The following is a 7,457-nucleotide window of genomic DNA, read 5'->3' as shown; positions in this document are numbered from 1 at the left end:
CTGACTTGTTCCTCTGGGAGAAATAGTGGTGGTGAACCCACAGGAACCTGTGGGTCCACAGCTCTGCTGAAGCTGCAACCAAGTTGGAGGCCCCCTATTTCTTCTTAAGGCTCTGCCAACTAAAGTTTCTCCTGACCAGTAGGCAAAAAGTACTCACTTTCTGAGTCAAAAAATGAATGCTAAGTTGCCAAATCCAGTGGATGTGATTTGGCATTCATTTTACTCATAGCCATTTATTCATTTCATTTAACTCAATCCTAACCTTTGAAATAATTAATTACTCCCTCTTTGTAAAATGCTTCTGACTGTGCTCTTATAACTGCACTCCATTATTACTTTCTTCCCACCTCCTTGTTTACCAATTTCAATCTCTTGCTTGCTCTTGAATGGACCTGGCAACTGATTTCCTCTGATGATATTCCCTCTCTAGGTGATATTTTCAGATACTTATAATATGTTTAATACCTGATGGCAAGAGTTCTAGTTTTCCTTAGTCTTTTTTTTCCAAGTTGTCTTTGCTACCTTGGAATCAATTAGACTGTAAGTAACAGAACTTGCAGCCAACAGTGGGTTAAAAAATACGAGAACACAGAAGTAGGGCTGTGTATTGGTAATGGTTCTAAGCAGTAGGCAACAGAATTCACTGTGCATGTTTCATCAATAAGATATTTATGGAAGGATAGGAGAAAGCATACAAAATCATTGGAAGGACTGGGGGAACAAAGGCTGAGGCTCAGGAATAATCTCCCAGAGTCATTCTCTAAAGCTACTGATTTTCTTCACCACTGCCACGTTCAGATCAGGCTACCTCTGTTTAACTACTCTACTTAACTCTATTGCTACCCTCTGAAGAGATAACCCACCCTTTCCTGTTTCCTTATGTAGTTCTGTTCCAACTCAGTCATCTTATGGCTGTGTACTTTGCAGAAGTGAAGTCGTGTTTCTTTATGCTTTGGGCAAAGGAGCTTAGGAAAGGTGGTTTTGTTTCTATATTGGCAAGGTAAGATTTGTAACATAGGGGACTATTAAAATCTAAAGAAGGAGTTCAAAATATGCTGGGCAGGCAGAAACGACAAACATCCACTATAGAGGGGTTGGAAGGCATTGTTTGCACAGGCTTTTCATTTCTCTATGATTTCTCTTGATGTGTGTTCATATTTCCTTTTGGATGGCTTCACTGGAAGAGCAACAGTGTTCTAATCAGTTGAGACAACACCTTTGTGAAAGTCTACTTGGTGTCAGGCACTGTTCTAGCAGATGACCTCTGCTGAACAGAGAGACAAGAGAGAATGTCCCAGCTAACTAACATCTAAAGAAGAGTAAGGACTTTTTCTTTTTTTTTTTCCTCTGAAGCACCTAGCAAAATATGCATTCTTCTGAACTAAATCACGGAACTTTTCCTGAAGCAGTCACTCTGGAAAGCAAGTGGAGGTAGCCGATTGGCTTAAGCCAGTTGTGGACTACTGCTGGCCTGGGTGAAGTGAGCTTCCCTTGGAGTACATAAGTTATTTGTGGAAGGAGCAAAAACAGTGAAACAACAGGGAGGAAATGAATGCTGGGTGAACCCAAAGAGTAAATGTCCACTGCACTAATTCTGTTTATCATTCTGGATGAACTTGAGAATTGCATTGACTTCTATAGAAATTGCATTATTCCAGCAAATAATCTTGGATGAATTATCATCTTTATAAAATTTATTCTTCTCATTCCAGAATGACAAGTATGTCTTCACTTAAGTTATTATTTGTTATTGTTCATGAAAGTTTTATGGTATCTTTCAAATATATTTTTGAGCAAGATTTTTCGTCAAATAGTTTTAGTATTGTTATGGTGAAAACAATTTTCGAAGAATATTTCCTTTTTGACATGTCTGAATATTTTCAATCTGTGTTTTTTAAATAAAAAAATCTTATTTAATTATAAATAATTTTATAAATCTTGTTTATTTATCAAAGATCTTGCCATTGAAAAATACATTTTACATTTAAATTTTAGATATTGCCAATAATTCATTGTTTTTCATTTCTTTTTTTTTTTTTTTTTGAGACAAATTTTTTCTCTTGTTGCCCAGGCTGGAGTGCAATGGCATGGTCTCAGCTCGTGGTCTCACTGCAACCTCTGCCTCCAGGTTCAAACGATTCTACTATCTCAGCCTCCCAAGTAGCTGAGATTACAGGTGCCCACCATCACGCCCAGCTAATTTTTGTATTTTTAGTAGAGACAGGATTTCATCATGTTGGCCAGGCTGGTCTTGAACTCCTGACCTCAGGTGATGCGCCCACCTTGGCCTCCCAAAGTGCTGGGATTACAGACATGAGCCACCGTGCCCGTCCCTGTGTTTTATTTCTAAAAGATAATTTTTAAGTTTTCACTCATATATCATTAAAATGCCACTAAATACTAGAGCAATATATAGCAGGTATGATAGTTTTGCTATTTATTTGATTATACCATTGGAAAATTAAAAATTTAATAAGTTTACTTATGTTATTTCAGTAGTAAATAAAAAATGTTAATTGACTGATTTTGTAACTATAGTTAAGGATGTATTTCCACTTTTTAAAATGAGTACTTTAAAAATAAACAGTGATCATTGAATGAAAAGACATAATATTTTAAATTTTGTATATTTGATAAGTACTGTCTGAAAAGACTTCCTAATGTGGAAAAATCCTTCCATCCAGAATTTAAATAATTACATTAAATATGAATATAGTCATTGTTATCACTCTCTAAATATTGAACTGCTGAATTTTACTTTTAAAGGAAATGCATGAAATTTCTGTTTTAGCCTCTTCCTATAACTGGTAGAAGCAAAGGTAAGATTTTTAAGGATATATTAGTCTTCTTCAACATTGGCATATATTGTAACTTTAACTTTGGTATTACTAAAACATTCATCAAGAAAATGCATACTTTCCACTTTCTAAGTCATCTAATTTATTTAAAGAAGCCAAACCTTTTGTCATATGAAAAAACTTTAAAATACTACACTTTTATATTCTTTTACCTTTGCATGCCTTTTCCAAACCAGTTTTTGGTTTTTAAACTAGCACAATGTGCAGGAAATTGATTTAATTTTTTCTGAACCATGTAAATATAATAAAAACCCTCATTATATATTGAAAAAGAACATATGAATAATAAGCAACTTTTGCTTTTTTTCCCCATCTACCAAAGGAATTTTTTAGTTGATTCAATAAATTGTATTTCCTTAGGAAAAACTAAAATACATGCGAGTGGTAAAGAGAATTATATCTTTAATTTTTCCTCAAATTTTTTTATTATGGATTTGTTTGAATTTCTTTTTCACAGCTCTCATTTTCTTTTTATTTCTGTCTCCCTTTCCTTCATCCCTCTGAAATAGTGAAAATCTCAGGAAAGTAAAGTCATACGGTTTCAAGTTTCCCATCTTTAAAGTATATTAAGCAATTTATGGGGTAGATATTTTGAAGCCAATTGCCATAGTACATTTAAGATTCTTGGATGAGGAAGCCTTTTATAAATAAGAAGATTTTCCCTTTCAAATGTAGTATGGCTCCTTTTTCACTATGAAGAGAAATGTAAGCAATTCTTTTAAAGCACGTTCATTCTAAAGGAACTTGTTTCTTGAAATGTCTGTCCTTCCCGAATATATAAATAGCAGGTAAAATTCTTTTCTGTAAATTTTTGTTATACTTGCACCTATACCTTTTTAGTGATTTTTTTTTTATGGTTAAGTTGATATCTTTTAAGTTTTACTGAATAATTTTAAAAGTTTAATTCTGTTAGTGTTTCAAAAGAACAACATAGAGGTGGCTGCAACATTTAGTGTTCACTAGGTTTGTTTATTTTGTCACTGAAAAAATGATCTTGAAACATTGTGACCTTCTTTTATGCAATGATTTTTTATGATGACCTTGGAACTGATATAAAAACAGATCATCATTGATTTCCCTAGAGTGATAACCATAGTGCTTCTCTACTTTTTCTCTCTCTTGCCTGAACATTGCTTTGCAGAATTTTCAGTTTCTTAAGTCTCCATTTTTTGGCCTTATTTCAAATTCACTTTTCCCCAAACTGGTTACTCTACCTAGCCTCCTCAGCAACCGTCATTTCATAGTAAGTCCCACGTTTATATAGATACATTTTTATAGAGAACCAGATTAAACAAGCTATATTCCTCACTCTCAGCTCAGAGATGAGCTTTATAGCTTCTAAAATAAAACCCTAACTTTTTGGATTGTATTAAAAGATACTGACTACCATACGTCATATTTGGGAATTCCTTTGGCTTAGATTTTCTGCTCTGTCAAACAAATCAGATTTTTCTATAGTCCTTAATATTACTATTCTATTATAGCCGTTATCATCATCATTAATCACTAACGTGAATCTCTACAGTCACGCTATTACTGTCCCATCTCCAAACTTCTGTATGTGTCGCATTACCTAGAATATAACTTTTCTTCTTTCTCTAGAAGAAAAATGCATCTAAAAATACATCTACTCTATATTATCTATATAGGCTAATTTCTTTACTATTTTATCACTAGCATAAACACTTAGACAAAAAAACAAAACCAAAAACAAAAACAAAACCCTTTCCACCAACCTCTGCCCACCATGGGTTGGAACTGGAAATAAATTGTTACGTTCCCCTCACTCCACAGAGGAAGACAGCTAGTTGCAGGGGTCCCTGTGCTGGCCAAGCTAGAGAGCCTGTGGGGAGGCTGGTCCGAGGAGAAAGTGGGCCAGCTCCCATGACCTCGCCTCACTCCCTCAACATGGGACACTTTGTATAGATGTGTACTGTATATATATATATTTTTAAGGGACCTCCTCTCCTTCTGCAGACCCCACATGACCAAAAGCCTCAGGACTTTCCACCACCTTGCTCCACAGATCCCACTAGGCCGGACCTGGGCCTCATCCCATGCTGCTTGGTCTCTGGTTGATCCTGGGGATTTGTCTTCCTCTTGTCAGTTTTTTTGGTTGTGTTTTTTGTTATTTTTTTTTTAAAGCTCAAAAAAAAAAAATAAAATAAAAGACTTAGAGGAAGGGTAAGAAAAAAAAAAAAACCCTTTCCTAAGACTGTAATTAGTTTGCACTTGCTTATAGATTACTTTTTATATGTGTATTTATATGATCGTATTTTATAATGATGGAAGCGAGATCATCTGTCACTTTGGATGAAGATTAAAAAACATTCCAGTACTCCCTTTCTCATGAATTCTGATACCATGCACTGTCTTCTGTGCCTCTTTCCTAAATTATGTTAGTCTTTTCTGTGGCTTATCTAGACAAATGTAAAAGCTGCTGTAATACATTGGAACTTTAATTTGTTAAAAAGTGAGAAAATGCAGTAAACAAGCGCTTGAGTGTAAAAAAATGTTAACTCTATGAGGGATTTCCCAGTGGAGTCACACAAGTACTTATGGTTCAAGGTTTAAAATCTAATAGCATGAGTAATGAAGCAAAAGTGATCTATGTTAAATATATTTACACTTTTATGAAATGTAAGCTTGGATCACATAGAGTTCATAAACTAAATAGCAAAAGATAATTCCAAGATGAAATCATTTTATTACATAGGAACGCTTAATTTATCAACTTTGAAATCCCAGAATGCTGTCTTTTTATTTTTCAGAATCCGTTTGCTTGTTTTGGTGTTTAGCCCAATGAAAGATATCTCAGGAGATCATATTTTATAAGTGAATGCAAACATATGAAGCAACTTGATGGTTTGGAGTTTATATTTAAACAAATTTGTGTTATCCTGGTTTAATTATGTTACCCATAATGTAGACAAGTCTTATTTTTATTAAAGAAAAAAGAAAAAAGCTGGTCTCAGAAGCACAGAAACTAGAACTGGTGAGTCACATGAATCTATAGAATCAGCTCTGCTAATTCCATACAGATGTCCTAGTGCATTCCTGTAAATTTTCAGACTGAAAAGGAAATGTTAGTTACACCCTTCCCCTTTACAGCCCAGGGTAAAATATTTCACATATTGTACATATGTTTTACTAGCAGAAAAAAAATGACAGAAATTAAGAAGTAGTTATTTTGGGCTTAGTATTTTACCATTAATATTAAAAAACAAGTGTATTTAAAATCACGGTTTTAAATGAAAGCACACAATCTCTTTGCAGACATCAATCCCTATATTTCAAGTATAAAAGTATAGTTTGTATCCATTTCTAACATGCCAAATAATATAGTTGTCATGTGGTTATGTTTACTGTAACCACAGGAAGATAGATATGATTGCTCTTTCATAGATACTGACAAGGGTAAAAACATCCCTGGAAGGAATTACGCAGTGACTAGGATAGCGCTGCCTGATCTCTTGGCTGGTATTTCTGTGTTCTCCAGACCAATAAATGCGAAATGGCTTATTAGCTAATAGTCCCATCTGCAGATGGACCAGTGGGCTCATGGCTCTGGGTCAGGTAGTGAAGAAATCTTTGGTACCCTCCTATTTTTGCTTTGACCGGGGGTTTGGAAATCATCTAATCCAGGGGAGGCAAATACATAGTATGGCTGCTGACCCTTCCCCTCCAATAGTCTTCTCCACCAAGCCTGAACCTGACTGTCAAATATTTCTCAATATATTATTATGGATAACCATTATACTCAAATAGAAATGCCACAAGTCATGAAGATTGTTTAACTTCCCTGATTTAGTTCAGCTAATTTTTTTTTTTTTTTTTTGAGACAGGGTCTCACTCTGTCAACCAGGCGGGAGTGCAGTGCAGTGGTGAGATCACAGCTCACTGCAACCTCCGCTTCCTGGGCTCAAGCGTTCCTCTCACCTCAGCCGCCTGAGTAGTTGGGACTACAGGCAGGCCACCATGCCTGATTACTTTTTATTGTATTTTTGGTAGAGACAAGGTTTCTCCATGGCCCAGCCTGCCTCAAATTACTGAGCTCAAGCTATCTGCCTGCCTCGGCCTCTCAAAGTGCTGGGATTACAGTCCTGAGCCATCACCGCGCCTGGCCGCTCTTTCATTTTTTGATGAGTAAACTGAGGCTCAGATAAGCTAAGAGATTGGTCAGAATGAGAGCGACCACATGGCTATTAAGTGGCATGAATGGAATGTGAGTCTCTGAATTTAGTCCTGAAGACTTACACATCAACAGTACTCCTGTGGTAAGACATGGGATTTCCCTATGAGTCAACTAATATCCGAAGGCAACTGAGACCTGGAATCCTCTGCTAAAATGCTTAGCTGTGGGGTAAACCATCAAGGTAGCTTTGGACCCATGAATAGAACCATGAATCTGGAACCTCATATCAGAAACTAAACTCCTGTGGTTTTCAAGAGGTGTAGTGGTAGGCAGGGCAGATGGCTCTGAGTCATGGTTAAAACATTCAGAGTCATGTAGATGGCAAGTCTTGGAAGCAGAGAAATGAAGGGGTGTTTACAGGTTCTGTTTTAAGGACTTGCAAAAGGGACTGTGTTTATAGCACA

The sequence above is a fragment of the Hylobates moloch genome, unplaced genomic scaffold (genome assembly GCF_009828535.3).
Source record: "Hylobates moloch isolate HMO894 unplaced genomic scaffold, HMol_V3 SCAFFOLD_6, whole genome shotgun sequence".
Taxonomy (NCBI): Eukaryota; Metazoa; Chordata; class Mammalia; order Primates; family Hylobatidae; genus Hylobates; species Hylobates moloch.
The sequence above is the reverse complement of the archived record's forward strand: the minus strand, read 5'-3'. Positions refer to the sequence as shown.